Raw genomic sequence first — 24,919 nt, forward strand, 5'->3', positions numbered from 1 at the left:
GTCACAGCAACAGAGTCACTGGAAAATGTAATGCTGCAAAATCTTCCATTGTGGTTAAAATGGACATTTGCCTCATAAATACATGGAGGAGGGGTTTATTTTCCTGTGCAAAATACATGTACAGACAAATCTGTCCACAGAAGCTAAAAACAAAAGCCAAACAAAACCTCCTTATTTTAACAGGTATAGGTTGCCCTTACCTCCAGCCTGGAGATTTTGATCCTCACCTGGGTGCTTTGGAATAATTTCCTCACTTCTTTTCACCACCAGCCCTTGCAGAGTGAAGCCATCACCTTCTCCAGGTTGGGAAAGGGATTTGGGGCCTTCTACAGGTGAAAGGACAGCAAGAGTCAGCTCAGCCTTCACCTGGACACCTTGGTGAGCAATAAGGGCAGATTTCCTGAAATATGTAATTTTACTGAATAAGCTGACAAAAAAACCCACCAAAACAAACACCCAAACAAGCTCCTACAAGCACATGGGTGATATCCGAAGTCTTGATTTGAAAATAGACTTTTGCCTTATTTTTTAAATTCCTTTCTCCTGCCATTTTGAAGTAACAACCCTGCAAGTCTCATGTTTGGTGCTGTAACATACAGTAAATGATTGTATTTAGTCTGCAGAATTTAACATGATTTATGGTCTCAGAAATTTGAAAAGCAAACCCCACCTCTGCCTTCTCTCCCTGGAAGCATTTCAGCTATTCCCACTTTCAATTATTTTCAACTCCACCGGTGTTGATCAGCATATTTGAAATTCAATCAGCCTTCTCGTTCAAAACATTTCATGTGTGTGTCACACTAACAGTCAACAAGAGTCCCGAATTCAACATCTGTTCCTAATAGTAAAGGGGTTTAATTTGAGAAATGAAAAATATATAACGTAATTACCAGGCATTCAATCAGAATGAATAATGTGTTTGCTACCAGCATTCTGTCCTGTCAGCAAAAACCCTGGAGAGGCAGAGCAGCAGCAAAGTGGAATTGCTAGAAACTGGGGGGGGGGGGGGGGGGGGGGAACCATCAAAATACTGAAATGAGAGAAAGATGTTACTGTGCCTTCCCTGTGGATCCCCCCTGGGAGCACAGGGGTCACTGCTGGGGGCACACACCACCCAGCTTGTGGGATCAGTGATGCTCTGCTGGGGTTTGCCTCTCATCACACCACCCCTCTGCCCTGCTTGTCTTCTGCAAACAGGTGGGATTTGTTGCCACAGAGGCAGGCTGGGTCCTGTGGAGGATGCTGTGTGTCCCCCTCGTGTTCTAAAACCACTAATAGATACCTGTTATACAAACTTTTAAAAAATTTTTTTAGCCTGGTTAACCAATCCTGTCACTCAGGTTGGATATTAGGAAAAATTTCTTCACTGAAAGAGTGGTTGAGCTTTGGAACAGGATGCTCAGGGAAGTGCAGGCACCATCCCTGGAACTGTTAAAAAATGAGAGGATGTGGCACCTCATGAGATGTTTTAGTGGGCATGGGGGTGTTCAGTCAGAGGTTGGACTCTGTGATTCAGAACATCATTCTTTCAAATATCTGGTGTAACCCTACCGGGTTTTGGTATTTAGGGAATAAACATTCCCTTGCCAGGGGGAGCAGCTGTCTCTGGGCAGAGGTTGGAGTTATTTATCCAGCACATGGAGCTCTTTGCACCCACAGGATGTGACATCCCAGCAGCACCTGGATCTTCCTGTGAGCATCTGCTGAGGTTAAACAGCCACCAAGGCAGAGGTAGTGACATTGTCCTAGTACTCCTTGGACCTATATTTTAGCACATTTCCAGGCACAGGAAAACAAACAGAAACAAAATGATAATTATGTTGAAATATGGTCATGCAGAAAACACAGATTCCCTCCTTTTTGCCTCAGAAGTGAGAAAAGTACTTCACTTCTCGTATTTTTGGGCAATGCTCCACTTGATTCATAATTTAGATGCACGATTTTGTATCTCGAATCTGCTCAGTCAGATGCACAACACAATTTTAATTATTTCAAAATTATTTAAATGGAATAATAAATCTAGTGTTTGATGTAACGTGGCTGCCTGACCCAAAGAAATATGTGGGTAATTATCATGTTTCCCAAGTGGATTGTTTTGTTCCCCAAATCAGTCACTAATTAGTGGCTACACTCACAATGATCACTCGGAGTAATTGTGATGCTTTGCTGCATTGTTTTGGACAAGAACAAAATAATCTTCTTAATGAAAATAAATTTATAGATTTTACTCTGAGCCCAAAATGCAAATGTAGTTGATCTGATGGTTAAAAGCACAATAAACAGAAGTGACTTAAAAAAATACAAGGGTTAGGAACTTGTAACACTTATTTTCTAAAAAAGAAAACTTGGTATGAACCCTGGGCACGAGCAGTTTGGGAGACTCTGGAGAGACCACCACACTCTATTCCCAATGGAAAACCAAAGGAACTCAGCCTGGGCTGCCCCACAGTGCAGAGAGGTATATTGGGTTAATTTATCAATAATTAATTAGGTATCTTTGGATTAATGTTATCTTTGAAAGTATCTACAATCTCATTATCATTGCAGAACCCTTGACAAGGTCATGGCAAAGGGAGGTAAATTCAATCAGTCTAGTGAGGGAAGGGTCTAGCCATGGATGAGGAGTTTTGGTTAGAAGAGGAAAGATCAGTGTCCCTTAGGGATGCTTTTAAAACTTTTCTGTGTAATAACTCCTGTGTGATACAATGCCATCCCAAACCCCATTTTCTCAGAGCAGCCCAGCCTTCTAACCTCCAACTTCAGGTAGCAAAGTCCCCTTTAAAGGCCAACGACCCAAATTAATAATAACCAGCAGTAATACTGTTGATTTATCATCTCTGGACCTATATTTTTCACAGGTGTCTAGTTAAACTTGGAGTAATCTCCTCAATCAGGACATTTTTACTCTCAGTGCAGTTAGTCAAGTGCAGGCTTCAGCTGCATTTAAAGCTGCTCTCAGGGCTCTGATCTGTGTTTTGTCTTTAACTGCTCTGGGAAAATTAAATTAAAAAAAAGTTGCTGAGGCATGAACAAGGATGAAGAGAGCCAAGAAGAAGGTATGAAACAAAAGCTCTGCCCCCAGTCCTGCTTCATTTCATAAATCCTTGATTATATGTGGAGAGGGCGACATAACCTCAAAAAAAATTCCTCAGACCTCTACAGTATTTTGAATAAAAAGAAAAGTTCCTTCTCACTTGCCTTTCTGTCTGAATGTTGCTTTTTTCTAAGTGTATGTGTTTCTTTTAAAAAATACAGCTCTGCCTGCGCACTGTGGTATTTTTTTCATTCTTAAATTGCATTATATAAATATTTTGCTCAAAAAGCTGTGGCTGCCCCATCCCTGGGAGTGTCCAAGGCCAGGTTGGACAGGGCTTGGAGCAACCTGGGCTAGGGGGAGGTGTCCCTGCCCATGGCAGGGGGCTGGAATGAGGTTTTATGGGAGGTTCTACATCTCTTTGCTATTCCACATCTCCTTTGAGCCCATTCAGGTAGCAGAGAGTTGTGCTGATCTTACTCTTATCAGCAGTTGCCAGGGCTTGGGAAGGTAACTTTGCATTAGCACAAAGTGAGTAATTCCAGCAGTCCTTTGGAAGAGCTCTCAGCAATAGCTGCTGTATGAAATGATTCATTTCCCATTGCTGTCAGCAGTTCTTTTATTTACTGTGATTTTTCTGTCCTTTCTCCCCAGCCCTAATTTTGACCTTGAACTCCCTGTTTATGTTCTCTTCTTCCCACATCCCTCAGAAGCTCCTGTTACTCTGTGAGGCTGCAGTGTGGGTGCTGTGTGACAGCAGCTCTCACTCCCCAGCTCCTGAGGGAGCAAAGGAGGGGTTGGAAATACAGACATACACAAAATCTTGGAATTACAGAATCTCCCGAGTTGGAAGGGATCCACCAGGATCATCAAGTCCATCTCCTGGCCCTGCACAGAATATTCCCAAGAGTTCCACCCTGTCCCTCAGAGTGCTGTCCAAATGTTTCTGGAGCTCTGGCAGCCTTGGGGCTGTGCCCACTGCCCTGGGGAGCCTGGGCAGTGCCCAACCAGCCTCTGGGGGAAAAACCTTTTCCTGACATCCAGCCTGAACCTTCCCTGACACAGCTCCAGCCCTTCCCTCAGGTCCTATCACAGGATTGTTTGATAAACACAAACATCACACAGACAGAGTCTTTCCAATGGCAAATGCAAGCTGTGGACCTCAACAGCCTGGGCCAGTCCTGTCCCTCAGAGCACCCCCTCCCAGTTGGTGTAAGGGGCCCCTGCTCAGGAGGACACATCCAGCAACACTGCAAGCAAACCCTCATCTCCACCTCGTCATCTAAATGAGTTTATCAAACACACTCACCTTCAGTTCCCACCTCGTTTGTGCTCCAGGATGGTGTCAGTGCTTTATGGTCACACCAGCACTTGCCCCTGCCTGCACACCCCACACATGGAAACATGGAAACAAAGGGCAGAGACCACAATAGCTTTGGCTCCTCTTTCCCATATTTTGATGGGAATGTCTGGTTGTTTAATTATTTCCTCATTATATAGGGTACAGCACCACTTGTGTGTGAGCTGCTTCAACTAATGTGATTTTGCCACGGAGAATGTGAGAGAAGGTGTCCTTAATGGGCCTGCCTTGAACAGCAATCAACGCAATGAACACACCCCACACGACCAGGACAAACAAATTGAATCATTCCTGCAGCTTTCATTTATCCACTTCCCATCCAGGTGCACAGAAAGCACATTTCATATTAAATCCCAACCACATAGTGGACATAAATTTGCACAGAAGTATTAAATTGTTTCTATTTATAAAGTAATTCTGGATGAGATTATAGATTCCTGGCTTGGATTGACTGCAAATTCGCCATCCTGTGACTTGATTAAAATGCATTATGAAAGGAAGATGGCAGGAAGGCAGCCTGCAATTCCCAGGCAGGAAAAAAAGCATCCAGCCTGCACTGCTGAACGTCCTCTGAGCAGAGTCTCTGCCTTAGCACACAACTGCATCTTTGCTGCACGCTCAGATAAGCCCAGCTCCAGAACGTCACATTTGCCACTCCGCATTTCCATTTAAAATTCCTGTTTCACATGCTATTCTGAGGCCAGTTACTCGCAATCTGGATCTTAATGCAAATATTTAAAGCTTAAGATAGAACCAGGAATAGCGAGCTCCAGGACTGATGGAGCATTAGAAAGCCTTTTATCTTCCCAAGCTCCCGTTTCACTTTGGATCCAGCACAGTAAGTCATGGCACACGGGCCCATATCCGTGTCCTCATTAATGAAAATAAGGACAACAAGAACAAACAGCTGAAATGAATGTCACGTAAAAATGCCATTTTCAGTGCGTGAGAACATTCCCCAGGGCTGAGCCCTGGAGGAACGTGAGCCCCAGGGAGGGCTGAGCTGAAGGTGAGGGCTGTGGTGACCCCCCAGCTTTTCCCAGCACCAGTGGGATGTGGGGGAGTGGGACTGGCCAGAGAACCACAGCAGTAACACCACCACCAAATATATATGAATTTTTGTGTGTATGTATATACTTTATCTAGATATCAACATAAACCACCTGTATCTACAGATCAATCCAATCCAAGATTTCTCTTCACACAGAGACCTCACCGTCTCAGAGGAGGACACACAGCCCCAGGGATTGCCCTGCATTACCCACCTGATCTGATATTTAACTTAAACCCAAAGCAGGTTCTTGAATCCTTTCCCAAGTGTTTGTATCCATCAGCTGGGTGGGCATTCCTTGCTGCTGTGTGGGTAGATAATTGTCCTGGAATCTGTAAATCAAACATTTCAGGTTTAAAAGACAATTGCAAGAGGCCATTCTCATGTTGTATTTTCCATTTCACCCTCCCTTACAGAGTTAATGGCAAAATGCCCTTAATGTCCCTTTGCAGGGATAACCAGAGATATGTAGCATAGCAAATCTACCTCTAATAAAATGAAATGTCTGAATTGAATTAAATGAGATTCTGTTGATATCTTTTGCTGGAAAATCGACCTCTTTATTCTTAAATTGACCTGTCCTTCAGTCTCTTGGCACCTAATTGTTACTTCCCTGGTGTCTGCTAATGGATTTGAAATCAAAGGAACATAAATGATAATTGCAACAGTTTAAATTCCTTCTCATTGATTTTTTTTTTCAGTCCTCACTGGCTTCTTTGCAAATCCACGCACACACACACATGCTGCTGGGTTTGTACCTTTGCAATAAATCAAACCCAGCTTGGAAATGGCAAAACCACTTGGATGTTCATGCAGCCAGTGCTACATTTCAGTTTGGAGGCCGCATTCTCCAGGTGTGTTAAAATAACATCGAAATATGGCATTTTCTTGGGATTCAACACTTGCAAAACCAGCAGACTGTCATTTTTGCTGGGCTGTGTATGATTATAGCATGGCACGAGGCTGTGCTATGGGAGGTGGGGAAGCTGAACACTTGTGCTTGTTCTGAGGGTGTGATTTGGGGTCGGTGGCAGCTCTAACAAGTACCCGATGCTGTTCTTTGTCTGCTCATATTTTAACCCCCAGTGCCAAAAGGTCACTTGCTTCCAAGCTGTCACTGGCTCCAACAAGGAACAACGTCTTTGCCAGTGTCGTTCCCCCTCCTCTTTTGGCCTGAGCAGATCTTGCTAAATAAATCACAAAAAAATGACTTTAACATTCCCACCATGCTCATCTCCTCATCTGGGTTCAGAAATGCCATCTAGGTGGAATTTGTGCTCAGTGTAATCAATTCAGAGAGTTTCCTTCCTTGATTAATTCTCCACCTGATATTTTGATCTGGTGTTAATTCTGCTCCCTTTTTTAATCCTGCCATTATTTTTTTTATTTGGGGGGTGACCACGGGGCCAGCCCATACCCCAGTCTGTGCATGGAGCTGCCCATGGGGGTGACTGCCCACTCCTGTGTCCTGCTCACTCGTGGCAGCCCACCCCAAAAAACACTGGCTCAGGGGTCCCACCATGACAGATGTCATTTCTCCTCCCTTCCCAATATTCCAAGCATTGCCTCTGAGCAGGAGCTGCCAGTCTGTTCTCTCCTCTGCCCATGGCCTGCACGGCATATTTTAATGCAGATTTTAAACAGGCACCTCTCCAGAGAAAGACAGAAATGATGCATTGCAAAGGAAGAAAAGGCTCCCAGCACCAGCTGCACCTCCCAGACCCACACAGACCCAAGCAGAGGGTTTATCTCTGCACAGTGGTGTGGGGGAAACAGCTCTCTGCTCAAATGAAGAGATACAGCTGAAAATCAAAAGGTACAAAAAAAGGTAGCACTTCTAACACCCAGTGAGATAACAGCAGTGTCATTCATGCTCACAGATATATTGGAGGGATTTGAAAAAAATCCTGCAATTTGTCTCTTCTTCTGACAAACAAAGAGTGCTCATCACCTGTTGCAGCTCTGGGAAGTGCTGGGACTGTAACAGGACAGATCCAGAGCTCAGTACCTGCTCAGAGGGCAGGATACCCCAGTGGGATATTACTGTACCTCTGGAGTGAAAACATCTCCTCTCCATTTCTTGCTACTGAGCACAATCAACTGCAAAAACCTTAATTGTTCCACATTGGGCTTATTGGTCAGAATTTCCAGAAATCCAAGAAAAAAAAAAAGCATCCCTGTCCTTTCTGAGCATTATCCTCCATGTGCATAAAGATACACTGCAGATATTTCCATGGCTCCAGTATTTACCAAAGGATCAAGCAATGCCTGTTTTAAATCCCCCTTTTTAACACAGATCTCACCAGTCACGAGGGGGATGTGCAGCCTGACATCTCACACTGTGCATCACTGTGGCAAAATGTGATGGGACAAGTCAGTGCTCTCCATTTGGGATTCAGGAGGCAGATGGATGGACTGTTGCTGGTTAGTCATTTCTGGGCAGAATGTCATCATAACTCTGCAGAGCAGTGAGGGGGGCACAGCTTTCAGGCAGGGATCTCCACAGCTCTTTAGACACACTTGGCAGCCTGGGAGCTGAGAAAACAGACATATTTTAACCAGATCCCAGACCATGGGCTTCAGGAAATCTCTTTTTCTCAGGGAATCATAGAATTCTAGGATGATTTGGGTTAGAAGGGTCCTTAAAGTCCATCTAGTTCCCCTCCCTCTGCCATGGGCAGGGAAATCTTCCACTATCCCAGGTTGCTCCAATCCCCACCCAACCTGGCCTTAAATATTTGCATTGATGGGGCAACCACAGCTTCTCTGGGCAACCAGGGCCTCACCACCCTCACAGGGAAGAATTTCTTCCCCATGTCTAATCTAAATCTCTCCTCTTTCAGTTTGAAGCTATTCCCCCTTGTCCTATCACTACATGTCCTTGGAAAAAGTCCTTGTGAAGAAGTGTCTGGCCATGGCTGTCAGCATGGTGCTGAGATCCTGGTGTGACCTTGTTTCTGCCCTCCCAGAGCTCAGACACAGCCCTGAGCTGCCCCAGTGCGTTTGTCCATCATCCAGGTGATTTTGACACCAAACCAGGCAGGTGAGTTCACTCCCACAGCAGAGCCACACATAATACATGGTGCACCACACTTTGAAGGACAGTGTCTCCATCCCCTTTGGCTTTAACTAAAAACACTCAGAGCATGTCCCCTGAACAAGTCCTTGTACTTCTGCTGCCAAAGCCTTTCTGTAATCAAACAGTGCAAGGCAAGTTTAAAGCAGCCAAATTAGTGTCTCCACCACTGGCAGGGTTTACTGAAAATAGGAACATTTTTATGCACCCAATATTGTCTCACTCAAGGCATGCTGGCTGTTTTCTCTCAGATGATCAGTAGGCAGTAATATTTTGATGCTCTGATGCTACTGAAATAAAGACATCACAGGAAGAGCACTGGATGATTTTTATCTCGAGGAAATCTAATGCAATGTGCCGCTTCAGATTTTAGTTATGTGGCCTTACACCATAAAGAACAGTAGGTATTTTGGCTGCACAGCAGAACCAATCTTCCAGGTACAACCTTTCTCAGCTGCAATGACATTTCACTCTTACTTTTTTATAATGTAGTGTTATAAGACAAATATTATTAGCACGAGGAGCTTTACAATCTCACTGCTTGAAAGTTTAGACTTGTGAGGAACACAGCAACCCCTAAAGACACCAGGATGAGAAGCAGAACAGACCTTCCCTGCCATGTCAACAAGTATTTTAAATCCTTGTTGAAAAGCTGCACAATTACATTATGAGGGAGAGTATCTGAGGAAGCAAATAGTCCCTGATTTCCCCTGGTACCAGGGCATGCTGCCTGAGAGTTGCTGAGACATTTCAAGATCACTTTGCAGTTCAGGCAGGACTTGATGAACAGCCCATGACATGTAATGAGAAAAAAAAGAAGCACCAATTAGAGAACTGGGAAAACTTCCAGCAGGAAAAGGGGCTTTTCCTGGTGTCTTGGAAATGACCCCTTGCAATGAAGGAGTTCAGGAAAATGGCCAAGGACACAGGTGGATCTTGTAGCAGTGCCCTTCTGTTGCTGAGAGATTTTCTGTATGAAATGCGAAATATTAAAGTAACAACTCCCTGGAATCTAGAGAGGAAGGCTCCATCTCATTTTACCTGGAAAGAGGAATCTTCCCCTATTTTACAGCTCAGTTATAGAGAGTGGTCAGAGACACAATGGTGAGAAGGACAGAGGGAAGGGAAGGGAAGGGAAGGGAAGGGAAGGGAAGGGAAGGGAAGGGAAGGGAAGGGAAGGGAAGGGAAGGGAAGGGAAGGGAAGGGAAGGGAAGGGAAGGGAAGGGAAGGGAAGGGAAGGGAAGGGAAGGGAAGGGAAGGGAAGGGAAGGGAAGGGAAGGGAAGGGAAGGGAAGGGAAGGGAAGGGAAGGGAAGGGATGGGGAAGGGACGGGGAAGGGAAGGGATGGGATGGGGAAGGGACGGGGAAGGGAAGGGATGGGGAAGGGAAAAGGCACAGTGTTCATGGGATGAATCCATGTCGTGGTGTCAAAGGGTTTTTCCAGCTCAGTGTTTTGTCACAGAGCTTCCTGCCTGCTCATAATGAGAGAAAATAAAGTTGTTGTTGACCAGTTAATACTGCTGGGACAGTGAGACAATTACAGAAAGAAAATCTGGTCCATCAAAATAAAAACCAAACCTGATGGCCAACTAAAACCTACAGGTATTGCTGTCCAAAAACAAAAAACGCCAAAAAACTATTAGAGGTAAAAATGGATGGAGATTCATGTTGTTGATGACTCCATTACCTGCCCTTCCCTCCTCTGCTGTGGTACAGCAATACTGCTCCTTGCAAAAGTCACGAGGAAGCAGCAAACCTTACTTGAACCATCTTTTTTTGTGTTTTAGCTGCCCTTAATGTAAGACAATTAAATTAAATAAAAAACCAAACCTCTAACACAGCAGAATGAGAATCAATTTTGCTTTAAAATTATCACACAAACCTGGTGCTGAGCTTATCTAAGCAAAGCTGTTACCAAATTTTGCACTTTTCCTTCTCAGCCCTTCATCCCCTGTGAGGTCTCCAGGCAGGAACCCCCCACCCAGTCACAGTCCCAAAGCTGGACCAAAGCAAGAGTCCAGGGCCACAGGGCACAGGGGGTGCCCAGAGTACCAGGGACTCCTGCAGAGGAACTTGGGAACACTCATGCAAAGAAATTCCTGAAGCCAAATGTGTGCAGCAGAAATTTGCTTCCAAGGGTTATGGTCAGTGGAGGAACGAAGGATTCCCAGGAGCCCATCAGGTCCCTTCTGCTCTCAAAGAAAGATCTTGGCATGAAACATCCACAAGAAAATCTGTACAGCTTTGAGAAATTATTTAAAGCTAAACAATACCTAAAAAGCAACTTTTTTGGTGGATAATTCATGGACAGTAAGATGGGATTTGTCAAACGATTTGGGCACTCAACAGAAGATGTTGAAGAGCTTCCTTAGGTTACCAAGCCATGTGGGGGCTCAGGGTGCCTGGTGGATATTTCCCTGAGCTGCCTCCTCTCCCAGCAGCTGCACCAGATGAATTTACACAGCGTGTTTGGATAACGAGGGTTGGGATCATTTACACGAAACAAACAAGACAAATATTTAAACAAATAAACAGTCTGGGCCTGCATGAAAACATGACGACTGCATAATGAATTCTTCCCAGGCACTGTGAGTCCCTGCAGGGTTGGAACCGCTGCTCTCACAGTGTGACATTTCACAAAAGGGAGCAAAAAGCACCAGGGAAAGGCTGAGATGGTCCTTTGTGGTGATGGTGCCTCAGTGCTGCAGGCAGCCAAGATGGGCAGTTGGGTGGGCTCCTTCCCCACTCCCTGCATTGCCCAGGCACCCACGTTGCCCACCAGGAGGAACAGGCTTCCCACATCTTGCAGAGCTCAGAGGCCAAAGGCTGATCCACACTCAGCGTTACAGCTGGAGCATCTCCTCTCCTGCCTTCCACTCTCTCATCCCCCTGAAATACTAAGATTAATGACTTTGCAAACTCTGCCCAAGCGCTCCCCTCTGGATTTTCCACTTGAAGACTTCCTCAGCCACTTCCACACGACCCAGTCTCTGGGACAGTAAGCCCTGTTTTGATCTGAAATTCTTCATATTAATAATGCCATACATTACATTTGACAGCATCTCACTGATTCTCTGACTTCCATGTGGCAAAAACTTCTGGCAGTGTTATTGGCTTTCCCTTTTTTATTAACTGCTCTGACTGGCAGTGAAATCCCCAGCAGAAAGGGATGATCCCAGGGGAATTTTTCAAAGGTTAAATCCTCTCCTGCTGATGCAACATTTTTGTCATTATTCAAGAAGACAGATTAATCACTCGGGCCTGTATCCTAATCACAGTAGGGGAAAAAAAAAAAAAACAACAAAGTCAGTCAGGTGCTTAAAAAAGGTTTAAGCATTTAAATACACTTCACAAATTCAGTCCCTGGTAATCAAACACTGGAACAGGGGGAAGAGCAAAGGGAGAGAATGAGACAAAGGAGCAGACCTTCATTACAAGCTCAAAGAGAATGAAGCAATATGGCACCAGGAATGGAAAACCTTGCTGGTGAGATGTAAGGAACTGGGGGTTTTTTCTTAACAAGAAGGTAGAGACTGGGACAAAGGGTACCAGCCCTTCAAGTGCAGTAAGAAAGGTAATTATTCACAGCTTTTGAGGACACTGAAGCTACAAGTCCAAGTCACTCACAGATGGTTTCTTTAGGTTATACTGCCAAATAGCTCCATAACTTCTCCAAAAAACATAATACTCTGCTGTGTTCCTGCAGTGCAAACACCCAGGTGAAAACACACAGACCAAGAAAAAACAACACACGAACTGGGCAGGAAACTTGCATTTTCTCCATGTCCTCACTCTAAGCTCAGGGCTGGAGAGCTGAAATGAAACCTTATTGATTCAAACCTGAAGTAACATCCCTCAGATGGACAAGGAAAAAATGGATATCTTGGGATAGATTCTATTTGCCAAACATATATATACACACATATATATGGTGTTCAAAAGGTGTTTATCCTCAGTTGCTCCCAGATCAAGTCCAACCTTTGACCAAACACTCCCATGCCCACTAAACCATATGGCAAAGAGCCACGTCTGCTTGTTTTTTGAACATTTAAAAGAAAGAAATAAAAATAATAAGTAAACAAAAAAATTAAATAAAGTAGTTGTCTTCAATGTCATGGCTCAGAGTGGCATTGCTGAGGAAGAAAGGCCTTTGCACTGTTTTCACATGCAGACAGACAGAGGGGTAGTTGTCTTCATAAACTTAAAAAAAAATCTCAACAAAAGTGTTGGGACTTTGCCTAAATTCCAGTCTTTGAATTCCATTACATAACAAAGCTGACATGGTTTGTCTGCCTTCCAAACATTCCAGCAGCAGCCAGTGATTTAAACCAGATCATTCAGTACTTGTCAGATTAGTGTAAATCCCTTCCTAACATGTGGGACAGAATAAGCTTAAAATTAATAAAAATAAATCAGAGATTGCCCTAAGTTGAAATGTTCTTATTAACTTCATTAGGTGCTGCATCTCACTCCTGCACTACTGCAAGACTCCGTGCACAAAGGTGGACACAAGAGAGCAGCTCACCTGCCTCTCATCTTGCCTGGCATATTATGGGAAAATGTGACTTTTAGAGGAATTTATAAATCTTTTCAATTTATAGATTATTTCTTAGAAAGAGGAATTTATCACATTCAATTGAAAATGAAAATCTTAGTGCCTTTTCATCCCAGGTAATGAGAAAATGCATTTGCTCTTTATTCTGCAAATCTCCTTATTTCAGCAGACAGCCCTTTTTAAGTGCTGCTCTACATTTGCCATGGTGAAGGCATTTCTTCCTCAGGTTCCCAAGTATTTGCTCTTCTGGAGAAAAGGCTCTCCTTTTGTCCCAAGGATATTTTGTACTGGGTACAAGGGGAAATGCATTTCCACTGTTCCCTGAGGAAGTGAAGGTATTTTGCTTAAATAGTTAATTCTTTCCCCTCCTAAAGCACATTTTGTGCCTGTGCACAACCACTACCTGTGCACAACCACACCTAGATTTAATTGTAAAACCCAGATAAGTATTCAGACTAACCAATAATTTATTTGCCTAAATGTTCGAGAGAAGATGTCGAATTTATTCTTTACATTCTCCCCCCCCTCAGTAGATAATAGCTCAAATAAACATGGCATGAATATTCAATGTTCAAGCCTTAAAATTTGGACTGTCAGTTAGTTACATAAATCGTGTAATGTTATTGCTTTTCCTTCATGACATGTAACTAAGCAAGAAATCATGAATTCAATCCCCCTTTTCAGGGGGATAAGTGATATTGAGACCTCAGCTCAGCAGGAGATGGGTCATGCTGTCCTGAAGGCAGAGAATCAGAGGCAATTGTCAACTCAAAATCCAAATGATGCTGCCTCTTCTGGATTACAATTTACATAATGAGCATTATTGTCCTGACAAGGCTCAATTTCTCAGTTATTCCCAAAAATTAACTCAAAATACCAAGAAGAGGGCTAAGCCTAGACTTGGTCTTGAATTTTGATGAAGATGCAGAAAGACCTGCATGTCCATGGCCACCACTCATTGCCAGTCAGCACAGCACCTAAAGAATTGGTAATAATTGCTGCAGCTCATTGTGAGCAAAAATAAAAGCACCGTGAAAGGAGGAGCTCTCTTCAAAAAGGCAGGAAGAGACATTTGTCATTTAAAACAAAAATTGAAGACTTCTGAGGGAAAAAATGGCAGAATAACCTTCGAGTAAGAGGTATTGAGGTACTAAAGGGAGTAACCTTTAAAGCCTGCCTACAAAACGGGTCTCTGAAGTCCTGAATCATAATAGCAGAGGGAAGGAAGAGAGCACTGAAATACATGAACATTAGCTCAGAAATTTCCCAGAGATGAGGGGGGAGTGCAGAAGTTTCTTGCTCAACTATTCATTTTCGGACTCCTAAGTAGCACAGAGTGCAAGAGGAAAGGAGAAAAGAAGGATAATAGGAGGGGAAATAAATCTCTTCCTTTAAATACATTTAGTGGTGTAGTGATAGGAGTAGGATTACACTCAATTTTATCTGAATGGATAACACAGGCCAGGATATTATCTGTAGTTTTCTTAAAATCTCCTCTGAAACACGGCTTTAGCATTTCCTTCTGCAGCAGCAGCTCTGCTCCCTGACTGTGCCATTTCCCACAGCACTCTGCTGCTCAGGTTAACCCTCAGCAACGTGGGCCTCATGGCACAGCCCAGAAAAGAGGAGTTTAACTCAAGGGAGAAACTGAACCAGTGAATAGGGTGGCAGGAGTCCTGAGCTGGTTAATTTGGGGGAAATTATACGAACCACTTGTGTAGAACAGCATGGATCCACCAGGACCACAAATAGGCTGAGGCTGCTGTTAAACAGACAGAAGAGAGAGAAGAGATTGCAGGAAGACCTACCTAAAAAATCAGCTATTTGCATTTCCTTGGTTTATGCAGCTGAGAAACCATTCAGCACTTTGCAATGACTGTTTTTATGTGCAATCTTACCAACCAGCACAGCTGGAGTTGTGCAGTCCAGGCAGGTTACAGCTCCTGGCTGCTCCAGCTCGGTGTCCTGAACAAAAACACACACAGCCCACCACCACAGGGAGGCAGGAATGGGTGACCCCAGTGAAATCCTGCAGCTGTTTAGTCTGAATCTGCCACACATTCACTTCAGTGAGTGCCCCATGGCAGGGTTACACCTCCCACATCTCACCTTGCTTCATTTTCACACCTTCTTACGAAGTTGTTACCCAGAGACTGGACTGAGACTGTTTTGTGTGATCTAATAACACAGTGCCAAACATGGGAGAGAGAAATAGATGGAGATTAGTTCTATTTTAGTGGCAAACTTCCTACTGGTGCTTAATTAACAATATTATAACAGCTAATCACTTGGTTGCTCCTACCTCCACTCATTTTCTCGGTGACACCAGGGCACACGACAGGGGTGAGTGGCTGTGCCACGTCTGCTTGCAATAATCCCTCACTTCATGAAGGGCTCTGGTGCCATTAACTGGGTTAATTGGGTTCAGAATTGCTGCCAATCCAGACATCTGTGCTCAGCTGCTGCCACTTAAGAAGAAAAAAGAAGCTAAACACAAGTTCCCTGAAATGCTGCTGATGAGAAACTTGTCCCCAGACAGCTTTTACCTCCCAAAGGATTCCCGGAGAGACAGAAGGTGTGCAGGAGAGAACCCTCCTTCCTGGCGAGATGTTCCTCATTCCAGGAGTTATCTCCTGAAACACAATTTCCAGAATATGAACCCCTAATTTCCTGCGACAGATGTGGGAAAAATTCTAGTTAAATAAGACTGAAAATGTAAATGGGCTTTGGCAAGGGGAAAATCTCAAAGGAATTTTTTCAGCCAGCAAAACATTTATTTTCAAGTAATCTTCAATACTGGAGATATCTCAATTCCTCTTTCTCAGAAAATAATACTGGGTGGAAGAAGTTACTGTTTTCTGGCTTGGAAATGCTCCCCTCTCTTCCTGGCTGAGGTGGGCACAGGCTGAGGAAGCTTTAAGTGCTGTGTGTTGCAGAAGAGTTACAGGTAAATGGTAATTTACCTTCCTGAATGTATTGAATTCGACAGCATTTAGTGAAAACTCACAACTAAAGAGATTTTTCTGAGTGAAATTGAGAGGTTTGGGCTTTTTCCTTCCCTGCAGCCAACATTTAATGTATAACTGTTCTCTGTGATTGACGTTATGTTTCAGAAGAGGGTTTTGTTTTGGGGTTTTTATCTGCTTTAGAGAGTGACACTGAGTTATTTCGTGGGATTAGTGATCTAAATAATGTGAGTGGGTTGGTTGTCATGATCAGCAGAAGCTAAAGCAGAGCAGCATTTGCTCACTGCAGAGATTCCAGATGATGCAGTGGGCCACAGCAGCTTATTAAATGTATAATAAGCTCAAGGAACCTACAAAAGGAATCAAAATCCTGTAACACAGGGAAGCAAAGTTCCTGAGTACCAGCATGTTCCTGTAAGACTGAGGTGACATAAGATTATTATGAAGTATTTAGTGAACAGACTTCTAATTGAACACATGAGTATAGGAAAAAAGAATTTAGGACAGTGTTTTTCTGAGAGGAATTTCGAAGTTTGGCTTAACCATGCCAATCATTGCTGCACTGCCACGCTGCTGAGGTGGGAATCAACCTCTCTGCTTTCACTGCACACCATGTCTTCCAGTCACTAAAGCAGCACCATTTGAATCTGTACGTTGTTTCTAGAGATCTTTTTTGGCTTTCTGTAATTTCCTACACTAAATTCCCCCAGCATCAAAATATTCCCACTTTAATCAGAACCTGCTTTGATTTCAGACATGATTCTCCTGACTTTGCCTTGCAGACCTCTCTCTCTGCAGCTGCTGTCTCCCAGAGAATTCTCAGCACACCTGCCTCCAGCCTCCCCCTTTCATTTGATGGGTTGCTACCAGCCTGCAGTGTAAAATAACAATGCTTTTGGCAATTCTTGAGCTGCTGACTTCTACAAAATACATATAACTCACCTATACCATCTTCCCACCAACACACCACTTCCAGCAGAGTCAGGCTTTGTCTGGATGGTATTTACAGGGTGTGTCCCCCAGGCAACACAAATCTTGCTCTCCAGAAAGCCCCGTGTGCTGGTTTTATACAAGATGTGTGGGTGGGTGATGGAAATCTCGTCGGACAGTGGAAGAAATTGGAAAGAGCTGCAGGGGAGTGAGGGCACTGCCAGGGGCAGCTTCATCAAGGTTCTCAGCTGGGGGAGTTCTTGCAGCCAGGGAAGACACTCCTCAGGCTACAGACACCCCCTTTTTTCTCCAGCCCCACAGTATTTCTGGTACTGAGTCCTGCTGCCTTCTGATTCACTTCACCATTATAAAGTGAGTGTTGCTCCTCCCTCCCAAACTCCTCATGGCTATTTGGGAGCACGGGGTGAGACTCTGCAGAGGACAGCAATGACATCTGAGTCAGGCCATCCTCTGGGTAAGTGAATCACAGAATCCTTAAGGTTGGAAAAGACCTCCAAGATCATCAAATCCGACCTTTGACCAAATCCCCCTGTGCAAAGTGCCACTTCTACTCATGTTTTGAACTCTTCCAGGGATGGTGACCCCACCAGCTCCCCAGGCAGCCTGTTCCAGTGATCAATCACTCTTTCAGTGAAGAGTTTTCTGGTATCCAACCCGAACATCCCCTGGTGAAACCTGAGGCCATTCCCAAACCACTGGGAGTCTTCTCCCAGCATAGGGGTCAGAGGGCACACAATGAACACAACATACAAAAGGAGCAAGACACACAGGAGAACAGCACAGGAACCAGCAGAGAAGACCATGGAGCATGAAACTTGCACTGAGTATTAGCAAAATTTGGGAATCTGCCTCCATTCCACTCCTTGAATATCTTCAAATATTCCATCCCCAATGAAGTCCCTGTGCTGGAATTGGTGGGGGTCTGCCAGCAAAAGGAAAAGAGTCCTTTAGGCCAGATTCCTTAGCATTGTGCTTATTGGGCACTTTTCTGATCTGGGGACGTATGTGCTGTCTCAGGGGGTGTTTAACCATTTTTCTCCAATAGGAGGAAAAGTTTTTTAATTCCCTTTTGTGGAGAAATATAGGAAGGCCTCTGCTCATGTAAAATGTAAGAAGATGTAATGGAAGTTTCACAATACCCTTTCAAAGTACCTTAATACACACCAGGCAGACTATTTCAGCTGCTGAATTCATTCTGCATTCCCCTGCTTTCTGTTCGAACTTGTGAAATATGGTGTTTTTATTATTAGGGTGCTGTCATTTATAGGTTTGACTTCAGTCATTCGTTTAGCAAAAAAACTCTTTGTCCAGCTAAAGAGAATAATTTCATCTCTGTCCAGCTGGGGAATATCTATTGATGCTCTTTGGCTGCAGCTGAAACTTGGGGCAGACCCTGCCACTCATCTTTTATTTTCATCTTATTCCTCCCAACCCGTAAAGTTAAATAAATTATTTTAAAATAACCAACGTAAAGAGCTCATTCACTGGCAGAAGCTGGAAGAAAATCTCCTACTTGCACAGGAGATATTATTCCAGAAGGGAAAGGGCAAAAGAGACATTTACTATTCAATTATAGACCCACTCTTATGCCAACAAAGGTACTGCAAAATTTGGTCTTGGATTTCCATGTGAAAGAAGTGACTGAGAGCTTTGGGGTGCTGCAGATACAATATGGGCTGCCTTGTTAAAGACTCGAATTCAAACCAGATCAGATCTCATGAAATAGTAGAAATTTTATCATAAAACACTCACCACACCCTCTCCCTGGATTTATAGGGCATTTGAAAGAAACCTTACACATTGGATTTATAGGGCATTTGAAAGAAACCTTACACATTGGATTTATAGGGCATTTGAAAGAAACCTTACACACACTGGTTTGTAATAATGATGAACTTTCATTACCTTGCTCTAAATACAGAGGTCAGCCAGCAAGAGCATGGCAGGAACAAGAGGGTGTGTCCTTTTCCACACACTTTAGTTGAATGCACAGGACTTGAAAAGAAACCATTTTGTTTAAGCTGAAAAGAGAAAAAAAAATATTTGGGTTAATAATTTTGGGCTCCTCTCACTGCAAACTCCCTACTCAGAGGGAAAAAAAGTGCAGTGAAAAGGCAGCGAATTAGCTGTAAAGGGCAGGTTTTGACCTGATAAAATTGGTGTGGTTATTTAGGGAGCAAGTTTTCATTAGGGTTGCTATAGCAATTGGAACAGTTTGACAAAACCTAATGAAGGATTATGACAGAAATAGAGAAAGATATAAGCCATCAAAAGCCATAGGAAGAGAAGCTTCACAGATTTCTGAGCAAAATCCCTCTGGAAGTACCCTGATCTCCCTGGAAGATATCACACTCATTTCAAACATCTCTCCAGGGTATTCAGTGAGCAGTGACAGCAATACAGAACCGAGTGCCCTCTCCACTGCAGAGTTACTCATGGATTTTCCCCTCTGAGAGCCACACTTAGTTATTAAGTGCTTTATTATAGAAACACTTGGCACTTGCATGGCACTGCTCATCACAGGACACTGCAGAAGTTGCTCCTGATGCTGAGTGTTAACCTGCTCAAAGAGGTATTAGACACATCCTGTGGCTGAGTAAACTGAGCCAGAGCCATTAAAGGACCTTCCTGCAGCCTTTCCAGGGATGGAGCAGGGAAGGACATGGTGTGGGGAGCTCCCAGAGCCCAAACAAACCTCACAGCACAGGAGCAGGGGGGAACCTGCAGAGCCTCCCCCAGGGTGAGCAGCTGCTGCAAAACACCTTCTGGGTCCAGCTGAGCTCCTGCTGCACAGCAGAGCCTCTCCAAGGTGTAAAATCAAAGCTGCTCTCTGGGGGGTTGTTCTCAGCTCAGGCTCTCCGTGGGGCTCAGGAGCTGCCTAACAATATTTATTCCATCATGGAATGCCCAGCACAGCTTCTCTCACTGGGTTTTCCCTCAGATCTGAGACTGAGAAAAAAAAACTTGCCTTCAGGTCAGCAGAGCAAATTCTAAACAATTCTCAGCCAAGTCAGCTGCACCCAGCTGTCCACCCCTCACAGGGCAAGGAGGGTTCCTGCCTCACCTCCAGCTCCCTCTTGTTTTGCTCTGCCCTTATGGTCAGAGCCCTCATTTCCAAAGGTACCTGCAGACCTTCAGACCCACAGCCAGCTCTCAGAGGGAGAACAGCACTGATCTGAGGTTGTTGTGACCCTTGGCTCCATCACTGGGCAGAGCTTCTTCAAGGGACAGACCCTCAAACGACAGACACCCACCTGCAGCAGGGGCTGAAACAATTCCTGCTTTGCTAGAGGCTTCTGAACAGTGTCCTTACAGCATAAGAATCTAAACCAACAATAAAACTTCTCCTTTACATGGCTTGACTGATATTAATGGAGTTAAATGGAAGATAAGTTGATTCTGGGCTTTGAAGCTGCTAACCCTAGGAAAGCCCTGAAAGCCTCCTAGAGTTGCTTAAGGAAACTATAAATTATGATTTGAGTTTAAAAGTAAAATTCTTTCCTATTTTGCCAGAACTGGGAGGTCAGGTTCTGGGCCAGCCAGCCCTGGGGTACTCTGGGGACAGCCAGGACCAAGCAGTACAGTGGAGAACATGCAGAGTTTCCCTCTGCTCTGGGAAATAACAGACCAAGCATGTTTTCCAAACATTTCTGCTAACAGCTCTATAAATGAATTTTCTCTGTTCAAATGTATCAGTCTGGTGGTGAGCGTCTGGAACGTGCCTGAGCATCGAAAAACGTATTTTCACATTAACTTTGTTTCTGGCAGAAAAACTGCAAAATATTTAACACGTTGGAGGCCTTGATGCATCAAGGCAGTTTGTTAACTGTGCTGTGGTGGCTCTAACTCACTGCTGAAAAATTACCTTCAGACTGCCTGAGTCAGACAGACGCAAAAGCAAACAGAGAGCTGGCTCTCTGGGGTCAGTGCAGAGGGCACAGAGAGCACAGAACACTCAGCTATTTACTGGTTGCTGCATTAAACCTCGTTTAATCTCCATCACAGCTGATGTTCCACTTGAACCAAAGCCATGAGCCTGCTGGGTGCTGTGTCTGTGCTGAATTTTGTCAAGGGCCTGGAGTGACAGGGCAAGGGGGAATGGCTTCCCACTGCCAGAGGGCAGGGATAGATGGGATATTGGGAAGGAATCCTTCCCTGGGAGGGTGGGGAGGCTCTGGCACAGGTTGCCCAGAGAAGCTGTGGCTGCCCCTGGATCCTTGGGAGTGTCCAAGGCCAGGTTGGAAAAACCTGGGCTAGTGGAAGGTGTCCCTGCCCATGACAGGGGTGGCACTGGATGAGCTTTAAGGACCCTTCCAACTCAAATCATTCTGCAATTTTATGTTTTCTTGCCCCAGACCTAGAGAAATACTGGTCTGAAAACTTCTGGTTTAAATTCAGAAGCACAAGCTTTTAATCTCCCTCTAGAAAGTTTTTCTTACTGTTAACTTCAATAACTCTGGCTATTTCTCTTTGTCATATCAGGTGGCTAATCCCTCTATCAGGTTCAAGTTCCTCAGCCTAAACGCTGGGCCACAGCATTCCCACTTAGCATTTAGACTAAAGACTCAGCACTGACAGAAGGATTAGACATTTTATATTGCCATGTTTCATATTCTAATGTATTTGAGTCCAGACAGTGATTTCCTTTGCATGCTTTTGGATTGCTGCCTTTCAGTCTCAGTTTAAGTTGCTTCGTGCCTGCACAAAGGGATGGGGAAAATGGCATTTCCCAGCCAACGTGAGCACATAATGTGCTCTTGAGCAGAAAACGGAGAAGAAAAGACACTCTTTCCATTTTGCATTATTCATTCAGCTTCAGCTATTGCTCTTGATACCCACTGCAAGCACATGCAGGTGTGGGAGGGAGCTCCTACCACCTATTTGTCTCTTTGTCTTGCAGTTGGTCCAGCCTGGCTCACCAGTGAATGCCACTTTGGAAGCAACCACTGATAATTTATGAGTTTCAACTCACATCTCCCTTGTTCAAAAGGAAAGTGATGAACTTAAAAGAGGTCCATAATCTAATCATTTCTACAGAAAAAGACTTAATACATGCAAGGGCATGAGCAAGTCCTAAAGATGAATATATAAAATTGTAGTGGTGAGCAAAAGAAGAGGGTTGTATGTTAATGATCTGCAACATTTTGTACAGAGAGATTATAGTTTGGTTTTCAGTTAAAATATCCTTCCTTTCTGAATGAAAAGTCTTGCACAATGATTACCAAGAAAAGGGAAAGGAACCTCTTTGTCTAGATGGACTACAATAATACATTGTATTATTATCATTATATACACCTAATAAAGTCCTGTATTATAACCTGTTTCACTTTTCACTTCTTAAAAGACTTTATTTTGGGTAGCAAACCCTTACAGGACATTTGCAAAGAATCTAACACCCAACACAGTGTTACCCTGACAGCACAAAGACATTTCTCTGATAGCATGAGGCAATTTGGAAAAACAAAAGAGAAAACAAAACAAAAATAAAAAAACTAGTGGTAAGGAGAAAGAAATTCTGGTTTTACTTCTTCAAAGGAATGGGGAAGGGAGGTTTTCTGATGCTTGAGGGAAGTAAACTCAGCAGGTGAGGATTTTAGGTTGTTCCAAGCATGTCAGTGATAGAAGAATGAAAAATGTGCACTTACTTCTCTGTGGGAAAGCAAAAATCCACAGAGCTTGGGTCAGGTCTGCTCTAAGGAGGCTCTTGGTGGGGCAGAGTCAGGCCCCTGCCTGCTCAGAGAGGTGCTGAGTGCTTTGGCAATGATGGAAATGAGAACTATGAATCCTCCTACGAGGGGTCATTCTGACTTCAGAACAGGCTACCACAAAATATGTGCATGTCTCAGGGTTCAAATCTAAACACAGCTTTTCATTTAATCATTAAGCTCAAAATTTATGATTTTAAACTAAGAAGGACCAGATTTTGCTGGAGAAAAATAACTATATCTGGGGAAAAAAAAAAAAAAAAAGCTTTCTAAAAAAAAGCCCAGCCCCTCTGAGTGGGGAGATGCCCAGAAAACATGAGGAAACAATGATAATAACAGGAAACAAAGCAGGAAACTTTGATTAACTTAAAAGATAATAGTCACAGCATCTCCCAAACACTTGCCTTCATTTCCCTGCCTGCAGTCACTTGCCAAGCTTCTCTCTGCTATTAATGTTCACTCCTACACTTCCCACTTCTCCAGGGTCACCACGGAGTGACTGCCTACAATATGTTTGGCACAGCCTGGAGTGAAGGGGTCACACCATTAGACTGTCATTTTCTTAGAACTTCAAAACAGCCCTAAAAATAAGAAGTAGCAGCATTTGGGGGAAGTTTTCAACATATGGCTACATGAGCAAATTCTAAACATATGGGCTATCAAATGCATTCAAGATGTGTTAAAGCCCATCCAGTGATCCCCAGTCAGTTATTACAGGAGATTTCATGAGAGGAAGGGGAGAGGTGCCCTTTTCGGCCTCACAGCCAGTCCAGGGGCACTTCATCCACAGAAGGATTAAAATTCACCTCATTTAAAGGATATTCATTCATTTATTGCCTGGGAATTTGTATAGTAAGAAACTCACCTTTGGGATTTCTCATCTTTGGTTCTCCTCCTAAATAATATCCTTTTCCTATTAAAGAAAAAAATAACAGTCAAAATATGCATTTAAATTAACTTCATACAGGACATACAGATGAGCTGGTTCATCCATCCTCTCTTAAAAATGAAAGCAATAGGAGATATTGTGGATTGTATTATCCCACTGGGAGACAGAAATAAACCCTAATGCAGAAACTTAAATCACAGCTCACAATTTACTAAAACAAAGCAAAACCAGAAAGAAATATTGTGTCTTCTCTTTCTATAACAATATCTAACATTAAAATGACAGCAACAGCAGCTCATAACTATGAAGAAGTAACTGATGAAAGTCGATCTTTTATGATACCGAAAAAAATTTATATAAAACTGTAACATTTTTTCCTCTAAGAACTAAAGGGCTTCCTGTTGTCTTAAGTATTACAGTGAATCAAGAAAATTATTTGTTTGAGCAGCTGAACTAATGGGTGGCTTGTAGGAGCATAACCCATCTTTCCCATAACACAACTCCAAAGAAAGACATCTGTCTCGTGCAACAGATCCTCACCCACAGAGCTGCCAGCAGTTGTCAATTAATTGTCATTTGTAGATTATTAACAACGAACTCAGAGAAGTTGCTTAGCCTCAGCATTTCAGTGATGGACTTCTAAAGAGAGAGATTCTCCCTTCTGGTTTCCCCCCATTTCACTTTGCCTTTTCCTGGGCTTTGCCACCTGCACCTGGCAGCAGGTGAGTGCAGCTCCTGCTGCAGTGGGTGTTATCCAAGTGCTCTCTGTGATCACTCCACAAAGTCAGCTGTGGTGTCGTGTCAGCTCCGGGAAATCAGGGGAGAGAACAAAATCCTGAATTTCTCCAGAAGTGCAGCTGAGATGCATCACTTGAAACTTGACTCTGCCCAGAGAAGACTCACAAACAGGTTCATAAATCAGACTGTGGGAAGAGGGGTTGTGGAGTGTCCCTCACTGGGGGTATTCCAGAACCATTTGGATGCAATCCTGGGCAATGTGCTCTGGGAAGACCCTGCTTGAACAGGGAGATGGGACCACATGACCCACTGGGATCCCTTCCAGCCTGATCCACTCTGTGCTTCTGTGAGTACTCCTCTGTGGGGTGGATAAAAGGGTGTTCCCCTCCTGAAAATCAAATAGAATACAAGAGGGGAATTAGGGGCAGAGACCAGGCATGGTGGTTTAAAAGGAAAAAAAAAAAAAGAGAGAGAAAGAGAGAAAAAAGGACATTTTTAAAAGGAAACAGCACCGTGTTGGGAGAAACCTCGTGCTCCAAGGGTAGCAATCCCTTTACAAATATCTCCCTTTGCAACCACCTCCTGTATATCCACA

General features: G+C 43.8%; 1 long non-coding RNA gene across 2 annotated transcripts; it reads right to left on the bottom strand.

The window, feature by feature from the left end:
* Positions 1-224: 224 nt before the first annotated feature.
* Positions 225-24,707, bottom strand: LOC127473938 (uncharacterized). 2 transcript variants are annotated; one of them, XR_007905625.1, is made up of 4 exons: positions 24,127-24,707; positions 23,563-23,610; positions 18,898-19,013; positions 225-326 (listed from the first exon to the last, which is right to left on the bottom strand). It is a non-coding gene; the product is annotated as an uncharacterized LOC127473938 (long non-coding RNA). The 2 variants fall into 2 exon arrangements; XR_007905626.1 differs by lacking the exon at positions 225-326 and adding an exon at positions 17,604-18,784 and having other exon boundaries at positions 18,821-19,013.
* Positions 24,708-24,919: the final 212 nt, after the last annotated feature.

The sequence above is a fragment of the Manacus candei genome, unplaced genomic scaffold (genome assembly GCF_025592945.1).
Source record: "Manacus candei isolate 608988 ecotype Guabito, Panama unplaced genomic scaffold, ASM2559294v1 h1tg000037l, whole genome shotgun sequence".
In the NCBI taxonomy this organism is placed as follows: Eukaryota; Metazoa; Chordata; class Aves; order Passeriformes; family Pipridae; genus Manacus; species Manacus candei.